The 21310-nt window shown below is 49.6% G+C and overlaps 1 long non-coding RNA gene across 1 annotated transcript in view; it reads right to left on the reverse strand.

Moving 5' to 3' along the window:
• Positions 1-21310, reverse strand: part of LOC111166944 (uncharacterized) — a 161939-nt gene that overhangs the window by 114318 nt on the left and 26311 nt on the right. The window contains exons 2-3 of the long non-coding RNA XR_002642715.2: positions 18250-18381; positions 13210-13348 (exon numbers count right to left, since the gene is read on the reverse strand). This is a non-coding gene — a long non-coding RNA (uncharacterized LOC111166944). The remainder of the gene's footprint in view (positions 1-13209; positions 13349-18249; positions 18382-21310) is intronic.

Consider the following 21310-nt stretch of genomic DNA (forward strand, 5'->3'; position numbering starts at 1 on the left):
CTGACAGCTTCACCCTCTCCCAGCCAAGCACCCAGGGTTTTCCTCTAATCTGGCTCAGCCAGGGCCCTGCTTGGCAGGACCACAGGCCAGGTATCAGCAGTAGCAGCACATGCCTCACCCCCCCGCCAGCCCCAAGGCTCCAGCCACTCTGGAGTCCCAACTCACCTCTCCCTCCCATCCCGACTTTCCCTCTGCTCTCCTGACTTGTCCATACATCACCAGGAGTGCAATAACCTTTAAAAAAAACCATTTTACTCTGAACTAACAGAGTCAGGCCTCATTGTTCCCAATATCACCAAGCAATTTCTGAGCTAGGGAAGTGTTGAATTGGAGCCGGAAGATGGGCAATTGGGCAAGGTCAGCTGACATGGTACCGAGCAGGGGCTGAGAGCTCAAGGGGGGTGAGAGGAAGGGCTCAGCTTGGAATGTGAGAAGACGGACGCTGGGGTCTCTGGAGGTGGAAGCAGAGGTGACACCCTAACATTTGTCATCCCTACACTTCCAACCCCACTCACTGTGCTCAATTATGGGTTCACCTGGATTGTAACTTCTTCACCAACTGACAAAATCTCCTTTAAATTGCGCCCACCTGCTCTAATTGCTCGACTCTCCTTGCTGCAAGTTTTTACAGCAGAAATCCAGCCAAAGAGCGTTTGAACAACTCCAGATGCCGGAGAACATTGCCCAGTCCCCGCCTGCACAAGGACTACAAGTATCCTTCAAGGAAGGTCCCCTGGGTCCCTCCTCTAACCTAGCTTTCAGAGAATCACTTGACCCTTGCCCTGGCCCTGGCTATCCTGACATTTGGTTCTTGCACAAATTTAGTGCCTCTCACATTCATTTAGCTCCTGGACCACATGCTACAAACACAACATTGGGCTCTGTACGTTAACAATCTAATGCTATTATAAACTACACTTATGAGCGGGGACCATATTTATTTATTTATCTTTATATCTTCAGTCCCAAATGTGGTTCCAGATACACAGCAGGATCTTAATAAATGTAAAATGAACAGAATACTCTAGTGGTTGTACAGTTCTGGACACAGTGTTCACTGAATGACATCAATTATCTAAAGAGACATCCAGGGACTTCCCTGGCTGTCCAGCGGTTCAGACTCCGCACTTCCACTGCAGGGGGCGCAAGTTCGAACTAAGATCCCGAATGCTGTGTGGCACGGCCTAAATAAATAAATAAGCAAACAAACAGATATCCAAAAACTCTTAAGGGAAAGAACTCCATTTCCCACAGTCCTAGAACAGTGCTTTCCAGCAGAAATCTCTGCAATGATGGGGGTGCTCTGTATCTGAGTTGCCCCAATGTCTAGCCACCAACTACCTGGGGGTATTGAGCACTTGAAATGTGGCTAGTGTGACTGAGGAATTGGATTTTACATGTTAATTAATTCTAATTTAAATAGCCACAAACTGGACAGTGCAACCCTAGAAAAAGGTGATTCTGGAGATGGGCTCATAAATGAAATGAATGTAAAAGCTCCTATTAAGAGCTCGGTGCCACAGCATGGTGTGTAATAAAGAGCATGGTCTAGGGTTTAAATCCCCGTTTTCAAGTTACTAGCAAGTTATTTAACTCTCTGTGCTTCTGTTCCTAATCTGAATAACAAGAATAACATTTACCACATAGGATTCCTGTGAGGGTCCAATGAGTTAATACATTTAAACAGTGTCTGGAATATTATAATGAGTACTCCACATATATGAACTGTTGCTATTACTGGCATTAAAAATGTTTGTTGAAGATATATATATATATTTATTTATAAACTAAACAACAATGATCTACTGTATAGCACAGGGAACTATACTCAATATCTTTTTTTTTTTTTTTTTTTTTTTGCGGTACGCGGGCCTCTCACTGTTGTAGCCTCTCCCGTTGCGGAGCACAGGCTCCAGACGTGCAGGCTCAGCGGCCGTGGCTCACAGGCCCAGCCGCTCCGCGGCATGTGGGATCTTCCCGGACCGGGGCACAAACCCGTGTTCCCTGCATCGGCAGGCGGATTCTCAACCACTGCGCCACCGGGGAAGCCCTATACTCAATATCTTATAATAATCTATAAAGGAAAAGAATATGAAGAAGAATATATATGTGTATAACTGAATCACTTTGCTGTACACCTAAAACTAACACAACATTGCAAATCAACTATACTTCAATTTTTAAAAAGTTTATTGAGTCTGAATGTGCATCTACCAAAGAATATTTGCTAATATTTATTGATCACCTATCAAGTGTCAAGCACTGTGCTAAGAACTTGACAGTCACCCTAAGAGTGAGGTATGATTGTCAACATATTAAAGGTGAGAAACTGAGGCTAAAGGAGGTTGAGTGTCCAGATTCCAACTGACAATATGTCTATTTCCACAATCTCTACTCAGTCTGTTTCCTCATCTAGAGACTGAGCCTTAGGCCAGTGTCTATATCACCACTTTGGCAGGTAAATACATAAGAGTATGCACATGGCCTGTGCTTAGTATAAAGCAATCGTTCCCAACAGGGGGCAAGTTGCCCCGCCAGGGAACAGCTGGCAGTGTCTGGAGGTGTTTGGGGTTGTCACAACTGGGGGCGGGGCGTGGGTAGGTGTTGTTACTGGCATCTAGTGGGTAGAGCCCAGGGTTGCTGCTAAACTTCCTACAAGAACAGGCAGCCTCTACAACAAAGGATTATCTGACCAAAATGTCAGTAGTGCCAAAGTTGAGAAGCACTGGTCCAGAGCCTCACTGACAGTATTCAATACTGTGCTGGCAATGAGAGAAAGAAGGCAACTGAATCTACAAATTTAAAAAGGTGCACATTTTGTTCAGAGTCTGGAACAGCAGTGCTGTAGCAGGGCAGTAGGTTCAGGGAAATGGTTTCATTCTTCAAATCACAGAGGGTTATCACTTGCCAGATGACAGAGCAATGCGCCTGACACTGCAGGGGCTCGTGCTTAGAAAACAGGATCCCCACTCTCTAGACACTTGTGATGAAATTGTACCAACACAAGGTTAGGAAATAGAGGAGGAGGAGTCAGGTGGCTGAGTCGTCCAAGACTACAAAGGGAGGGGGGTGAAATCACTCCAGCCCACTCCCTCATTTCACACTTGAGGAGCATAGAGGGGAGAGAAAGGGCCCTGAGCCACAGACACTATGGACAAAAAGCGTGGAGCTCCTGAAGAGGCCAATCACCCCCCGTACCCCAATTTTCTACGTACAAAATAGGAATGATACATTCTGCTCCTCCACTTGACCGCAAGTTGCCCAATCTCCAACCAGGTAGCATGTCAACCAAACACCATCATCAACATCAGTACCATTTATTGAGCACTTACTATGTGTCATGTATCTCACTGAGAGCAAAATCTCACTTAACCTCAGAACAACCCAATTTTACAAATGAAATAACTGAGTCCAGCCCCAGACTGCCAGACCCTAGAGCAACAGCTCTTAATCTCCATGCTATACATCCTCTCTCGGCATCAGACTGGAGTCTGAGCAATGATGGGCCCATTTCACGCTCTGCCCCTCCACACAACACAACTGGACCACCAGCCCTTGCCATGCCCTGACCCACTGCAGAAACTGTAAGGGTCTCCCAGGTCCCAGCACAGCACCTGGCATCCAGGATTGAGATGGGAGGTTGGCTCCTTGGGCTCCATGGACAAAAGTCAAAGTCATAGCTTCTCCCCACTTGTGCACAGGACCCATGCCTGACACTCGTAACCCGATTAGGGCCAGGGAGATAACAGGTAATGAAACAATAACGGTGCATGACAGCATAGGTGCTGAAATTAACAAAACTCTGTGGGAGTTTGGAGCTCTCACCTTAAGTGCTTAGAGATCAGGAGGCAGGGAGAGAGAACAGAGAGGGCTTCATCAAATCCACGCACTTGCTCTGGAACTTAAAGGAAGGGGAGGAGCTCTCCTGACAAACTCAGGGTGAGAAGTGAGGAAAAAGGCATTCCCAGCAGAGGGACTTGGGTGAACAAAGGCAGTGAACAAAGGGTGCCCAAAGGACTTGGGCAAGGCTGCTGAAGTGGGCAAAAGAGGATTCCAGTTTGGTAGGAACAAGATAGGACCTTCTTGTGATATAGACAAGTGAAGAGGGGCTAGGCAGTGGGCATCCAAAAGCATCCTCTAGATTGGGGCAGGTTAGTGTTAGCGATGTTTCAAAAGGGATTTGCAAGTGAATTATTTATGGTGGTAACAAACAAGCACTCATTTAGCTTATATCCCACATTGTACAAACACAGCATTGAGTGGTGCAAGTTAAGGTCCTAATGCCACTCTAAATTAAATTCATCAGTGTCTTAATTAAGGTCTATATTTAGTTCTTAATTAAAGGGGAGAGAAAAATCCACGATGTTGCATAGTAGAGATCTGAAATGGAGATAAATCATCTTTCTGCCAGTGTACTGGACACATGCCCACCCACTCTCAAGACTCAGCCCCCTACTGTGGTTGCAATCCTTTAATCCTTCCTTCTTTTCTTCCTTCCTTCCTTCCATCTTTCCTTTCTTTCTCTTTCATTCCTTTATGAAATTTTATTTATTTATTCTACATCAAATTATTGAGCACCTACTATGTGTCGGGCACTGAGCTTTGATTATGGGGCACAGTAGGGAATAAACTAGAGATGGTCCCTGCCCTCAAGGGCTTGCACTCCAGAGAATGCCAATGGATACATACATGTCTCAGCTTTGAAACCTCCCTGGGTCTCCATTGCTCTCCAGGCCCTTTCAGCCAGGAGAATCCTGGTGTCCGGACACCCCAGGTGATGCCATAGCTGATGCCTTCATCTTATCAGCCAGAGAGAACCTTGAAGAGTGGCCATGTGGGTCCTCCAGTCCCCTGCCCTCACCATGCTGGCCAAGCTCCCATGTGGACCAGTGGCAGGGCAAACCCTCAGTACCGAATTCTACTCTGCCGTCCCCTCTAGCAAAGGATAAAGACTTGTCAGAAGGATGAGGAAGGGGTCGTGAGCTTCCCTTTGACCCTAAGATTCTAGGATTCCCCAACACCAAGTGGGGCACTGGGTCCTGGGAGTGGCTTCACTGAACAGGGTTTATGAAGGAAGATCCCAGAACACAGGATGTTACAGTCACAAAAACCTGTGCAGCTTGGCAATCTGAGTTCCTGGGTGGTCAAGTGACTTGTTCAAGAAAACAGAGAGTTAACAAAGGGCAAGAGCTAGAATCCACATCTGCTTTGTGCCAAGGACTGTATCCAAGGGGACACAAGCATGGGTAAGCCAGGGTTCCTGCCCTCAGCACATCTGCTGAGGGAGGGGGGAGCCAGTCCAAATTGGGAGGGGGAAGCTTGACGTTGGCAAGGCAGCCATGTGGATTATCAATAAAATCTGCCCATCTTCATCCCCTGGAAAATGTTTTTCTCCAGGGCTGACTGGGCCCTCCCAGTGCACAGTACAAGCCTGCTGGGATTGGGGGTGGGGGGCGATAATCTAGATCGTGACAGCACAATGCCAGGATGCCAGGACAGAGGCTCCCCTCACTTGCTGAACCCACTAGAAGCATGAGGACTGCCTTCGGCCAGGGCAAGAGGCTTTGGGCTGTGCTAAAGATGTCAGAGTTGGTTATGAAAAGAAATGGGACAGAAGGGCATCCCAGTCGGGAAAGTGGATTGCACAAAGGTACAGAATCAAGGAAGCAGGGCAAGTTAAGAAAACCTCAGCGATTTTTGTGTGGTGGGAGGGGGATGGGGCAGGTGAGGTGGAAAAGATTGGCTGGAGCCACAATCCCACTACGGGGCATATACCCTGAGAAAACCATAATTCAAAAAGAGTCACGTACCACAATGTTCACTGCAGCTCTGTTTACAATAGCCAGGACATGGAAGCAACCTAAGTGTCCATCGACAGACGAATGGATAAAGAAGATGTGGCACATATATACAATGGAATATTACTCAGCCATAAAAAGAAAAGAAACTGAGTTATTTGTAGTGAAGTGGATGGACCTAGAGTCTGTCATACAGAGCGAAGTAAGTCAGAAAGAGAAAAACAAATACCATGTGCTAACACATATATATGGAATCTTTAAAAAAAAATGGTTCTGAAGAACCTAGGGGCAGGACAGGAATAAAGACGCAGATGTAGAGAATGGACTTGAGGACATGGGGAGGGGGAAGGGTAAGCTGGGACGAAGTAAGAGAGTGGCATGGACATATATACACTACCAAACGTAAAATAGATAGCTAGTGGGAAGCAGCCGCATAGCACAGGGAGATCAGCTCGGTGCTTTGTGACCACCTAGAGGGGTGGGATAGGGAGGGTGGGAGGGAGACGCAAGAGGGAGGAGATATGGGGATATAGGTATATGTATAGCTGACTCACTTTGTTATACAGCAGAGACTAACACACCACTGTAAGGCAATTATACTCCAATAAATGTTTTTAAAAAAAGAAAATTGGCTGGAGCCGGCCTGGGGAAGGCCTTGAACGCCGGCATTTCACTCCTCAGCTCAGCCTCTGGGCAACCTCGGAAGGACGTACACCGCTCACTCTCAGAGCAGAGCTACCAGGAGGAGAAGGGTGGTCCTCGCCGGTGTCCGGCCCCATGCCGGCGAGCCCCGCAGCGCCCGAGCAGAAACTCCACCGGCAAGCACCCCGCTTCACAGCACAGCCTCGGGGTGGGCAGGGGTGGCGCGTTACGTTAGAGCTAGCGACTTGCTACCGGGGAAGCGGCGCTAAAACCCAGGGACCCGGTGGGTGCAGCGGGTCCGGGGAGCGGCGGGGGCGGGAGCCGAACCAGCCCGTAAAGGGAACTTGGCACAATCGGCGCATCAAAGCGGTGCAGCTGCGGCTCGCTGAGCCCGCGCATCTTTCTTCTCTCCGCTCTCTTCTCCCCGATTAATCAGCGGCTACAGCGCGGCGCTTTGATCCCCGAAATCAAACCCTCCGTCTGATGGGTGACTTGATGTTATGCTAATCCGAGCTGATTGAGCTGAGATAATTACACTTCATCCAGGTTTCCTGGGAGTTCCGAATAAATATTGATGCACATCTGTCCCCGGCTCAGGTGTAGCGGGGAGCTTTGCGATGGCAACAGTTTCGGCCGGCCCGGGAGCGCGCGCACTGCCGCCAGCCGCCCGCCTTCGCCAGCCTCCGCCCGCCTTCGCCGCTGCGCCGGGATGCTGCGAGCCGGGTGGGATTCCCAGAGCCTCGCTGAGCGGGGCCCGCGAAGCCACCGGGGAGGGGACGAAGACCTGGCGCTTTGCGGTTCGGGGGCCTGGTTTGAGTTTCAGCGTCCCCGTATGGGCTGTGTGGTCTTGGACGTGTCTCTTAACCTCTCTGAGCCCCAGAGCCTACCCATTTCTTTAGATTGCCGCGGAGATTAAATGAGATGCGTGAGAAGGGGCTGACATGTGCGGAGTCACACTTGGCCTTGCTGCGGAGCCCTCCCTACCGAGAGCCCGGAGGCGCTGGAAGTAGGCACCCCAGCCGGGGTATCCTCCCCGCCAACACTCGTGCGCCGGGGCTGCGCGCTCCAGACGGTATAGAAATGAATAATAAAGCAAGCATTTCGGTGGCGCCGCTCCTCCCCGCGGGCTAATTAGATCGTGTTTGTAAAGCACTTCGAAGACAAAACGCGCCCCAAGTGTTAATTATCGTTAGCCCCGTCCCAACACGCTTCCTGAGCAGCGCGGGAAGCCGGGAGAGGCCCCTTGCCAGCCTGCGCTGCAGCTGCCGGGCAGGTATAGAGACCCCAAGCGCGGGGACCGCCGCAGGTCCGCTACCCCCCACCCTTCCGAGCTCTAATCCCTTTCCCAGGCCCTCCGGAGATCCGGACGCAAGAATAAAGACGGGGGGAGGAAAAGGAGCGGGTTAGAAGACACAACAATCTGCAGATGTGTCCATCCCGCTCCGGGGAAGAGCTAGGGTGTGTCCAGGAAGGCCTCACTGAGGAAGCGCCCCACATTTTGGAGGTGTAGGAGCTGGCCGAGAGGACGGGGGGGAGTACCTCCTGGTACTGACCCTGGACGACCTTAACCAACGTGTCTTCCGAAATCTTGCACGATTTGCCCCCAGAACCACGCGCCCCATTGACCAGAGACCCTGTTCTCCAGTCCCCGCCTCCTGTAAGGCCTGGACCAGCGCTGAAGGACCATGGGGGCACAAACCCCAGCTCAAGCGGGATCTGGGTGTACCAGGCAGTAATCCTAGCAGAACTTGGCCTTGCACTCAGAGTTAGACTCACTTGGAAGTGGTAAAACCGAGACAATATTATCTAGTCCCTTTTCCCGCCTTTATTGGGATGATGATCGTAAGACCCAGATCAGTGACGGGTCTCCATACACAGAGCCAGGTGGAAGCAGAGCTGAGCCCCAGTCTCCAGACTTCTCCTCCAGCGTTCTGCAAACTCACCTTACTGTTCCCTTGGAACAACCACAGCAATACTTAGAAAAATAATAATGAATAGTGTGCAGAGTTCATTACCTTTTACAGAGGGCTGCCATATGCACCATCTCAATAGGTCCTAACGAGCCACCGAAGCCCAGAGGTGTTAGGGGATTTGCCCTGGGTCACACCCTGGTTAGTGACAATGCTGGGGCAGGAGCCCTGGGTGCCATCTACAGATCCTGTGCAGTACCTTCCAGCTCACCTTCTTAGAGTGCCTGGAATCGTATTTCTTTAAATGCATGCAATTCTTGCCTATACTGTAGCTCACGCTGCTTTCCTAAAATTAAGCATTTTTCTGTCAACAAGCATCTTTGCCCAGAGACGTTTCCTATTATCTTCAGAAGCTGGTGGATGCGGCTGAGCCCCTAGACCTCTTCCTCAGAAGCATGAAAAGACAAGTCTCTTGAACAAGGGGCGTGGGGCAGGGTTGGATGGAGGGTACCCCACCCTCTGAGAAAGAAAAGACTCTAAACTCCTCGGAGCAGGGATTGGACCGCACTATCCCTTTCTTCTCCATCATTCCTAACACGGTGTTTAGGGATGTTGGTTGAATGCCCAGCAGGTGTGAAACTGAGAAGCAAACGGCCTGAGGCCTGGGAGAAGGAAGGAGGGGCAAGGCGACCAAGTTCAGCCCTTTCCGGACACCAGTCATGGCCAGCTTTCACGTGCATATAGGGAGTCACCTGGGAGCCCCTTAAAGGGCAGATTCCCAGATCCAGCCAGGGATTCCGATGTAGAAGTCTAAGTTAGAGACCCTGGAATTTTCTTTAAACACTCACTGCACAGCCCCTCCCCTAGGCATTCCTCCAACCCCTCTCTGAGAAGCCCTGCCTACCAGGAGCTGAGCATTGCGCAGACCCCCTGCGGTCAGCCTGGGGAGTGCAGGGGAAGGGAGAACGCTCATTCAAACAGAAGACAGGTGATGCCCAGGGAAGCAGGGCATTGGGCCTGGTTGTGGGGGGGTAGGAAAGCTTCGGCCCCCTCTATGGGAGTGGCTTGGGTTTCAGAAACAGCAGTGAAGAGGGGCCAGGGAGAGGTTAGGGACAGCCTGGGGGCAGAGCTAATACAGGCTTCCTCTGAGGACTTCTGCAGAGAGGAACAGCATTTAGTCCACTGGACCCTCGAGCCCTGCTACTTGTCACTAGGTCAGGGGGCGAGTAGGTGGGCTGCTGGTCAAGAGCTTTGGGAGGTAGGACAGGGCTGCCTTATCCATTAGTCACAGGGCACACAGGGCCCACCATACTTTTAGCGGCCAGAGGAAATGTTTGAATTTCTTTTAAAATCAGAAGAAAACAAATGAACTTTCAGATAGGATAAAGTGTTTTAACATGTAATATCAATTTTTTCATCTTTATACCAATACAGTTGTAAAACAGAATTTTTTATTTTTTTTTATTTTTAATGGAGGAAGGGACCCATGAAAGCAAGAGTGCCAGGGGTCACAGAAGTCAGAATGCAGCCTGGGCAGGAGGTTGAGGGATATGAGGAGGGAGGAAGGTGAGTGGCCTGGAGCCTAGGATGCTACCCACTGGGAGATACGACTTCTGTGGTAGCCAGAGCCTGCAGTCGGCCTGGCCCCTCCCTGGCAGCGCCCAGGGCTCTGTGGGAAGAGGCAGCCTCTGAATCTGCCCTAGAGTTACCAAAGTGATTATAATTGACACTGGGGCAATGCTCCCTAAAGAGACAGAGCCCCACAGCCTGGGCCCTGCCAGGGATTAGCTGGCTGGGCTCAAAATGGGAACAGGGAAGAGGACCCACCTCCTGTGCCTTCGGATAGAAATAAATTAACGTAAATGAGATCCAGGTGAGTGCATTTATTTTATAGCTAATATTTGGGCACTTTTTGATCCTGAGCTGGGATCTTCATTCTCGTCCAGAAGTGACGAGGAAGAGGAGAAGAAACAAATAGAGAAGGACCACTCTGGCCAAGGGTCCCTCTCCTCCTCTTGACTTACCTCCCCACCATCCTAATACCCTGAAAGGTCCCAGACTGTGTGTGGTGAGCAAGCAGCCCTACCTGTAGTCAGAGGCCACATTCCTTAATCCAGAAATTAAAGTGCCCGGAGAAAACAGGCTAATCAAATTATACATTCCTGAGAACCATTTATAAGCCGGGTACATTCTTTAATCTTAATTAGAAATCTGAGCGGCTCTCACCGTCTCTGTAATCAACATTGAAACAGCGCTGACCCCCATGGCGCTAACCTTGAGAGCCCCACACACAGGTAAGTTAGGAGAGCTGGAGGCTGCTCTGCCGCCTCACTGGAGAAGGGGTGTTCGTGGGGCTGTGGGCAAGGTTGAATCCCTCAGCTGCCCCTGCAACACCCCAAGTCCTCCCCCCACCAAGGACGCACGTACAGAGTCTCAGTCCAGTTCACACTCATTCACCTCCACCCTGAACCAGGACCAGGTTTAGGACCTTGAACCTCTCACCTATCAATTATAATACCTTTCTAGCTGGCCTATTCTCTGTGCTGCAAGCCTATGACCTTTCTACAGAGCACACCTAACCACGGGCTTGCCTTTAAAACTGCTCCAGGTTTCTTGGAGCCTTCAAGACACGATGCAACACCCCCTTCTCCCCAGCACAGTGCCTTACTTAGGCTTTGTGGTCTAGCCCCTGCCTACCTCTCTATCCCACTCCCCCATGACACTGAAGGGGTTCAGGGCATGCCACCCCAAAACATGCTACTCTGGCATAAGGATTATTTTGAGCTGAAGGCAATTCTTAAAAAGCAGACACAAGGCGAACTCTCTGGCCTCCTCTTCTCTACCAGGAAGAACAGGATGATTCTTAATCACTGTAAACTCTAGACTCTTATCAGCCCGGACATGGCACTAGAGGAATCAACATAAAGAATCTTGCTAAAACAACTTTTATCTTCTTTTAGTTTCCTCCACATGTTTACCTTTCCACGTCTTACCACCTTTAAAGGCCTAAACCCTTGTTTCTTTTCTTATCACGTCTCTACAAATTTATTCTTCCTTGTCAGGATGCTATATAAGCCTCAGTTCTGGCCTTTCTCACCTTCTGAGAGGGCCCACGCTCTGTCTGTGGAGTGTGTTTCTCTCTAAATAAATCCACTTCTTTTTTTTTTTTTTTTTTGCGGTACGTGGGTCTCTCACTGCTGTGGCCTCTCCCATGGTAGAGCACAGGCTCCGGACGCGCAGGCTCAGCGGCCATGGCTCACGGGCCCAGCCGCTCCGTGGCATGTGGGATCTTCCCGGACCGGGGCATGAACCCACGTCCCCTGCATCGGCAGGCGGACTCTCAACCACTGCGCCACCAGGGAAGCCCTAAATCCACTTCTTACCTATCGCTCTCTCACTGAATTCTTTCTGCAATGAGACATCAAGAACCTGAGCTTCATTAAGTCCTGAAACCAGATACCGAACCCCACCAGGTGGGAGAAGTTAACTGTGTGCTGCTCACAAGCAGGTGGACCCCAGAATGGTTGGAACCAGAAGGCTGACGATGCCGACTCCCGCTTACCTCCCCACCAACCAATCAGAAGAATGTCCACCAGCTGATCACACCCTCCTCTTTGAACCATTACTGTAAAACTCCTCACTACCCCTTCCAGGTTGGGACACAGTTTTGAGGGCGTGAGCCTGCTGTGGCCCCCTTTGCCTCGCAAAGCAATAAAGCTATTCTTTTCTACTTCACCCAAAAAAGAAAAAAAAAAAAAGCCCCAGTTCTGACCACCTCTTTGAGTTACTCACCACTGAGTTCTTCCACATGTCTATGCATGACCTAATAAACTCTGTTTTTTTCTCCTTAATCTGTCTTCTGTCAGTCTAATTTTCAGGGCCCCAGGCAATGAACCCAAGATGGGCAGAGGAAAAGAGAGTTTTCTTTCCCTACAGTACTGAACTACTATCATCCCCTGTGTATACCAGGCACGTTCATTTTCTGAGCTTTTGCACATATTGGGCATTTCTCCCAGGATGTTTTCCTCTGGCTTTAACGACCTAGTCAGCTCCTACTTAGCCTTTAAAACCTTGCAAAGAAAACATATGTCCACACAAAGGCTGGCACAGGAAGGGTCACAGCGGCGTGATTCATAATAGCCCCAAACTGGAAACAATCCCAAATGTCCATCAACCAGACAATGTATAAACAAACTGTGGTATATCCATCCAATGGAATACAACTCAGCAATCAGAAGAAACAAACTACTGTCACATGGAACACCAAGAGTGAACGTCAACAATATTATGCTAAGTGAAGGAAGCCAGACACAGAAGACTATGTATTGTATGATTCTATTTACCTGAAATTTCCAGAAAAGGCAAACCCACGGAGGCAGAAAGCAGACTGGTTGTTGCCTTGTCCCGAAGGAAGGAGCCGTAATTGACAGCACACAGGCACGCAGGGCCTCTGGGGCTGGTGGGAGTGTTCTAGAAGGGGCTTGTGGTGAGAGTTGCACAACTGCTCAACCTTCAAAAATCATTGAAATTCCACACTTACAATGGGTGAGCTTTATGGTGTAAATAAAATTAACAGCAAAGCTATTAGTAAAGCTAATTGATGAATGGATGTAGAGATGAATGGATGAGTTTGTAATGAAACAAGTATAATACATGGTGAGAGTAGAATCTAGGTGTTGGGTGGAGTGTTCACTGAATCTTCTTTCAGCTTCTCTGTATGCTTAACATTTTCCATGATACAAAGTTGGGGGAGAGCAGTGCTTGCTAAGGTCTCACTTTTCTGAAGTGTTTCTCCTTTGTCTCCCTTCGCTCCACACACCCACCCTGGAAAGGACTCACCACTCACCCTTGTTACTAACCTTGTTTCCCTTGTTCCTCTTCTCTGTCCTTGAGAAGCTGATCTTTGTTCTGCCCAGGGTCACTTGAGGAATCCTGTTACTTTTGCAAAGATGAAGTCTGAAGGAGTTCATCGTTTGAAGGATCAGAATATAACAAAACCTGTATTGGGGGGGGGTTGTTTTGTTTTAGTGGTTTAGCAAAATTTGCCTTACCGTTTGATTGCTGGGGCAGACGCTCAATTTATGTAACAAAGCAGTGCCTCTTGGGAGGCAAGAGATAGATGAACTGCCTAATGTCTGCTCCCCAAGACTCAGGAATCAGGGAGATCTGTGGCTGGACTAATGGCCTGTAAAATCCAGTCCCCTAAACTAGAATTATCTTAGGATTACCATAAGCAGGTGTCCAGGTGAGTAACCTAGGCCCAAGTTAAGGACACAGAAGGGGCTGGGAGAGGGCTGGTTTGGGGAAACCGTGTGGGTGGTGCAAAACTTCCTCCAGACCCAGAGAGCCTCAGGCAGTTTCTAATTCTGGTATTGATAACAATGGCTGAGCATGTGAGTTTGATCCATGAGTGCTGAAGGTTTGAAGACCAAGTTGGGGGCCCCACTGCGGTCTGGCAGGGGCCTTAGGATCAAAGGACAAGAGCCTGTGGGCTATGCAATCCTATCTGGACTGAGCGAGTATACCACCAGGATTACTGGACAATTCAAGGGGTTTGGGGGGGACTTCAAGAGAGAGGTCTCAGACTAACTGCTAATCAGGAAGGTGTACTCTCGGGCAACCAGATCTTAAAATGTGCCCCAGGTTTATGCAGTGGTTCACACCAGCTGCAACTGTACAGAACCTATGACTATGTTTCCTCATGTATCTGTCCGACTGGAGAGTAAGGCCTGTGAAGGCAGGGACTGCATGTCATTTGTCTCTACAGCCTCAACATAGGTCCTGGCACATGTAGGTGCCAGTCTGGAAGCCAGGAGTCCCAATCCATGGGCCCTGTTCTGATACCTGCACACTGTATGGCAACAAGCAAATCCCTGGAGCCTGGATTTTCTCTGTCCTGTGTCACCCATGCCAAGAAGGGAGTAGGGACAGCATGCTTGTGAAGGACCTGCAACTTTTGGAAGAGGGAGGGAATTGATAATAAAGCAGACTCTATGGCAGAACACCTTAAGGCACGGGTCCTCAACCCCCTGGCCACAGACCGGTACCGATCCTCGGCCTGTTAGGAACAGGGCCGCACAGCAGATGGTGAGCGGCGGGCGAGCAAGCGAAGCTTCATCTGCCTCTCCCCATCGCGCCCCATCGCTGGCATCACCGCCTGAACCATTGCCCCATTCCATCCACGGAAAAACTGTCTTCCACGAAACCGGTCCCTGGTGCCAAAAAGGTAGGGACCACTGCCCTAAGGAGTAAGTCCAAGTAAGGCTCGAGTTCATGCATTCACTCATTCAATCCACATGGGGACTGGTATTCCAAGGCACAGTGCTAGGAACCAGGGACGGAGCTACGTATATGACAGTCTGCTTCTGAGACTCTCGCAGCCTGGAATATGATATGATCTCACAGGGGTGCAAAAGTACTATTGGAACTGTGTCAGTTAGCATGTATTTGGCTGCAAGTCACAAAAATCCTCATTCAAGATGACTTAAATAAAAAGGGAAATGTATTCTCTTATGCAGCAGGAAGTCCAGCACTAAGGCAGGATCCAGAGTTGGCTTCCTCAAGGGCTCAGTGATGCGACGGGGAGCCCAGCTCCTTTCCGCCTCTCCTTGCTTTCCCCGGTCTGGGTTTCATCTTTAGTCTGGTGACAAGATCAGCTGGGGCAGTTCAAGCCATCTCTTCTAGACTTGGTGCCATGCAGCACACAAAGAGGGTAGATTTTTCTCTTTTGTAGCTGTCTTCTAGAAGTAAGAAGACCTTTTCCAGAAGGTCCTTGGTCTATCTCTTTTTGTGTCTAACTGGCCCAAATGTGGGGTACCTTCTCAATTCCTGAACCAACCACGGGCAAGGGGACTGGGTTTATTTTAGACCAGACTCACCTCTGAGGCTTGGGAGTCATGAGGAGTCAGCTTCCCCTAAAGCCACGGACTGTGTGGAAGAGTGGTGAGTACCCAACTGAAATCAGGGTCTGTCATAAATTTTAAAACTTAGAGATGAGTAATGGGTAAACTACCAACAGTGTCCGCGATAGGATACCCAAGGAAGGCGTGGGTAAGCCAGGAAAGCTTCTAGAGGGGTTGACCTATGAGCTGCGTCTTTAACAACGGGCAGGAGTCATTGGTGAGATGAGAGAAGGTTATCCCAGGCACTGGGCTCAGCATTTGCAAAAGCATAACTAACTGTTCAAAGAACAAGGAGATGCCTGGCGAGACTGGAATGCTGGGGGACATGAGTGAGAGGGGAAATCCAAATCAGGTTGAAAAGATGGTCAGGGGTTGGGCTTCCCTGGTGGCGCAGTGGTTGAGAGTCCGCCTGCCGCTGGGAATTAAAGGTGGGGCAAGCACTGACAGCAGGTGAGCAGCTGTGATTACTGCCTCACGGTGGGTGTGGAGCAAGGACACGGGTGCACGGATAAAAGGGAATGAACACAATCCCCTCCCAGTAGCCCTGAATGAAGCCACCACTCATGGGCATAGAGAAACAGGTCTGTTTCTCCAGCCCAACTGCTCCCCAGTGAGACTCGTCCTCACACCCATCATGCAATCAGCTACCCAGGCAGCCAGCCAGCTTTGCTAAGGTAGCTGCTGTCCCTACCACTGCTGCCATGTGGCCTGCTGCCCACATCCTGCTGGGAGAAAGGAGGCATCACACTCCCATGAGGGATTCCAGTGAGGAAACCACAAGCTACTCACCCCAAGCCATCCCCCCTCCCCCACCCTCCCACTCCTACATCATCCTACAGATGCCAAACGCTGCCCCACACTGCTTCTCCCTTGCGTTACTGAGCTCTGCTCCTCTCTCCCCTTCCCTTCCCAGCTCCACGGCAGGGTCTGCCCCAGCCCCTCCTCTTCCTCACCACCTCTTTGCCCCCTCAAACTCCCATAATCTGTCTCCCACCCCAGCCAGGCTATAATAGGGCTGAGGCCACTAATCGCCTCCCAGTGACCACATGCAGCGAGTTGTTCTCAGTCCTCATCCTCCGTGACCTCTGAGTGGCGTTTCTCACTCTGGACAACCCCCTTCTGCTTAAGCTCAGTTCCAGGTACGCAACCTTTAACTTGCCAACCCTTGATTTCAGCAGCCCTGCACTGCTGCTTCCCGGGGGCTCCTCTCACAACTCCTCCCCGACCAAGCCCACGTGTGTGCTCCCACTGGCTCTACCTCCAGCCATGCTTTCTCACCTCACCCTTTCTCCCAGTGGCCTGTTTGTGTGTAAAGATGACTTATGTCTAAATCTCCAGGCCCCCTCACCTCCTGAGAAAGCCCCAGTCTCCCTTCTTTATTATTTATTTATTTTTAACATCTTTATTGGAGCATAATTGCTTTACAATGGTGTGTTAGTTTCTGCTGTATAACAAAGTGAATCAGCTATACATATACATATATCCCCATATCCCCTCCCTCTTGCATCTCCCTCCCACCCTCCCTATCCCACCCCTCTAGGTGGTCACAAAGCAAAAGCACAGAGCTGATCTCCCTGTGCTATGTGGCTACTTCCCACTAGCTAGCTATTTTACATTTGGTAGTGTATATATGTCCGTGCCACTCTCTCACTTCATCCCAGCTTACCATTCCCCCTCCCCCTGTCCTCAAGTCCATTCTCTACATCTGCGTCTTTATTCCTGTCCTGCCCCTAGGTTCTTCAGAACCTTTTTTTTTTTTTAGATTCCATATATATGTGTTAGCATACGGTATTTGTTTTTCTCTTTCTGACTTACTGCACTCTGTATGACAGACTCTAGGTCCATCTACCTCACTACAAATAACCAGTCTCCCTTCTTGAGGGTTCTTCTGGATCCTTCTCTCTGGTTATCCTTATAACAGCTCAAACCCCAATGTCTGGCGCCAAAGCCATCGTCTTTTCCCCACCCCACCCAGTTCCTCCTCTTCACTTCCCAGCTTCTCAGAATGCCACCACATCTCCCTAGCAGCCAAATTTGAAACCCTGGAGTTCTTCACGATGCCTTACTCTCCCTTGTTCTTCCCATCCTATCGGCAGCCAAGCTTTTAGAGTCTCACAATTCTGATATTTGTCATGTCTTGGCATAAACATTAGTGGTTACCCATATACCTGTCCAATGAAGCTCAAACTCCCCAGCTTGGCATCCAAGGCCCTGTGTGGTCTGCCCCAGCCTGTCCTTTCAGCTTTGTTTGCTAGCACTCTGGGTACCTCCCCACTTTGCTCCTGCTGCCTTCTCTTCCTGCAATGCTTCCTCTCCCCAACCTGATGTGTCCGTCCTTTGCTGCCTGTCTCAAGTATCAGTTCCCTGTATGGGAGCAGAAAGAACCACCAGCTTTCGTGCTGAAAAGCCTGGGTTGGAGGCATAGCTTGGATCTACACCACAGTTGGGCTCTTAATGCTTTTGCTTGGAATTGAACCTTACCCTCTGAACCTCAAGTCTTTTCCCTTTGCCCCACTGAGGAAGAGAGGAATGCAGGCTCCTTGCAGACAGGACAGCCCTGACAGGAGAGAAGGGAGGGTGCCCAGGCCCCTCTTCCCATCTCATCAACTCATTTGGAGAGAGGGAGCAACTGAGAGCACAGAAGGAAGAGCAGAAGCAACTCTTACCACTGTCACTGAAAGAGCTGCAGTTCCCATATTGCAGGTCCCAGTTACAATGCTGAGCGAGAGAGAAAGCGATTCCTCCCACGCTGCCATATGCTCATTTCAGGGCAGTGAGCCAGAGCTGCAAGACACATCAGTCTGTATGGCTCTGTCCACGAACAGCTCCCTTGTGAGGGGCACATTCATCAGTTCTTTGTGTGTCATAAACAGCAGCTTCGTCTACATGCAAGGTTGACCACCCTGTGCTATTTCTGTAAAGGTTCGAACTATGACTCAGATCTTTTCCTCTCATTCCCTCTCATATTCCAGTTTCCAGAAGAAAGTGGGCTAGTACCTGTGATTCCAGAGCTGGCTGATTCTCAATATCCAGTCCTGTATCAGCAGCCAAGTCCTAAGGGTCTCGCCTCAGATGGTGGTGCAGGGCAAGAGCCAGAGCTTCTGCATCTCTGCCCTGACCTCTTCTCCCCTTCAAAAAAAAAAAAATAATAACTTCAATTAGGTGTCCTCTGAAGCTACTCTTTTTAAAAATTTCCAGCTGGGGCCTCCCTGGTGGCGCAGTGGTTGAGAGTCCGCCTGCTGATGCAGGGGACACGGGTTCGTGCCCCGGTCCGGGAGGATCCCACGTGCCACGGAGCAGCTGGGCCCGTGAGCCATGGCCGCTGAGCCTGCGCGTCCGGAGCCTGTGCTCTGCAACAGGAGAGGCCACAACAGTGAGAGGCCCGCGTACCACCAAAAAAAAAAAAAAAATTTCCAGCTAATAATTTCATGAAAGAATTTTTAAGGCCTTTTCTTTCTAGTGCTCTCACCTAAGTGAGAAGTTGGCTCTTCACCTGGCTCATCCAATTCTTTCTTCCCCAGTTGCAATTCCAGTCTCAGTGTGGGTGTCCATGTCCCTATGGCTTTCTAGTGATATTCCATGGCTCATGCTGACTCTATCTCCACCACTTCACCTCAAGTCCAGCATTTAGGAAACAGTAGCTCAGCCAAATGGTGTTCATCCGCAATGCAGCTACCCCAAAAGGTAGCTCCCCAGTTGTTATCATTAACTGTGCTCTTCCTGGAAGCACAGGAAGGTCAACCCATTATCAGAAATAAATCTTCTACACGGAAACAACCTAAACGTCCATCGACAGATGAATGGACAAAGAAGATGCAGTACAATATATACAATGGAATAGTACTCAGCCATAAAAAAGAATGAAATAATGCCATTTGCTGCAACGTGGATGCAACTAGAGATTATCAGACTAAGTGAAGCAAGTCAGACAGAGAAAGACAAATACCATATGATATCACATATGTGGAATCTAAAATATGACACAAATGAACATATCTATGAAACAGAAACAGACTCACAGACATAGAGAACAGACTTGTGGTTGGCAAGAGGGAGGGGGATGGGGGAGGGATGGATTGGGAGTTCGGGATTAGCAGATGCAAACTATTATATATAGAATGGATAAACAACAAGGTCCTACCATATAGCAGAGGGAACTATATTCAATATCTGTGATAAGCCATAATGGAAAAGAATATGCAAAATAATGTATACATATGTATAACTGAATCACTTTGCTGTACAGCAGAAATTAACACAACATGGTATATAACTATACGACAAAATAAATTTTTTTAAAGAAGAAAGAAATTTTCTCATCAGGCAATCAAGCACACAAGCTAGAGGAGAGTACAAAGTAGCTCTCTCCTTTGCTCCGTGCCAAGTCCCCCTTGACTGACATCTGGGGTTCTGTCCTTCTGCTCCCCTGCCCCTCTCAGGCTTCGGGCCTCTCTTCTTCCCTCCCAGGGTCCAGCTGCCTCTTCCTCTGACCTCTGGCTGAGAAACTCAGGCAGTGGTTTCCATCCAGTTTTCCCCTTGATGGAAATCAAAAGGGGCTTCAGATTATGCAAGTCTTGCATGTAGGATGAAGGAACCAGCCCCCCAGAAACAATACCCAAGAAGAGAAAGCTTCTCTAGCTCCACAGGTCTTAGCCTTCACTATGAATCAAAACTACTCGGGCAGCTTTTTCAGAACAAAAATGCCTGGGTGGTCTGGGGTGAGGTCCAGGCACTACCTTCAATCTCCAGGTAATTCTGAAGTGCAGCCAGGGTTGGGGACCACTGCACTGATACTGATCATCATTCATGGTGTAACTGAAATGCATGATTATTGCTAACAGAGTTTCTGTTGTTTTCCCTCTCTCTTACCAAAGCCCTCTTCTTCTGCTGGATATAGGCCAAGTGCCCAGTACAGAGACAGGTCTCCATCCCAGGAAAGTGGTCCAGATACATAATCAAACAGCCTTCCATTTCATACAGCTGTGCTAACCTGGGGCTAGAAGACAAGAGTTGATGGGGTTGGTTCTTTCCAGCTCTCAATGACAGACAATAAGTAGTACAAGGCAGTGTGCAATGAGGATAGTAAAAAGGAGATCATTGTTGCCAGTACCTCCTCTTCTCCCCCCTATCAGAATCTGGTTGAAGACACCCACTGATCTGGGGGTTTCAGCCCAGCAGAAGGGCTGCCCCTCTGCTGAACTGGAAGATGGAAGAGGGAAAGGGAGGTAGTTTGGGGCCAGAATAAAAGACTGAGGGAGTAGGCTAGACTCTCACTCCTCAGAACTCTTCCAGGTCCCCAGAGGAACTCTGGATTTCCCCCTTCATCCCAGGAGCTCAGGGTCCTCTGAAACATGGTATTCACACCAGCAGCCCTGCCAGGGACCCCTGTGTCCTGGGAGATAAGATTGAATGCAAGGCTGGCTTCCTCAGGACCAGCTCAGGCATCATCCTCAATCCTTCTCACTCAATTCCTTGGTCCTCAGCAGCAGCATCTGGCCCTGGGCTCCTGCAAATACAGTTTCTTCTCAGTTATTTGCTGATGGGCTCTGCTGCCTGGGCTGCAGCAAGAAGAGATCAGTGTGATGCAGAAGGGACCACAGTGTGTGAGATGTGTGTCTCTATCTAGGGACCAAGGTTAAATACAGATGCTCGGGTTGTGTTCCTTGCTGTACTGACGTTCTCGGTGCTGTGCTGCTTTTCTCTATAGTGCCTTTTATTCTACTTCCCCAGCTGCCTCTCCACTTGTGGAGAGGCAGGTGTGATCAGCTCCATTCTACAGATCAGGAAATGGAGACTCCAGGAAGCGAGGCCCTTCTCCCAGTTAATGGCAGGGCTAGGATGACAGTCTGGGCCTCCTTACTCCCATCCCCATACCCTCCTTCATCTTTTCCCAGGAATACTCTACTGGGGGAAAAGCTGTGGACACCAACACCCAGTCCAGCAGGATGCTTTTCCAGGGGCATCTCTCCCCAGCCCCCCAATTCTGACTCAAGGATCTGCCTGACAAAAATCTTCCCCCCAAAACCTGGTCAAGAGACACAAGTCTTGATCTCTTTGC

Source organism: Delphinapterus leucas, chromosome 7 (genome assembly GCF_059928025.1).
Source record: "Delphinapterus leucas isolate spDelLeu-1000000601 "Yukka" chromosome 7, BTC_Dleu_Yukka2, whole genome shotgun sequence".
NCBI classification, from domain to species: Eukaryota; Metazoa; Chordata; class Mammalia; order Artiodactyla; family Monodontidae; genus Delphinapterus; species Delphinapterus leucas.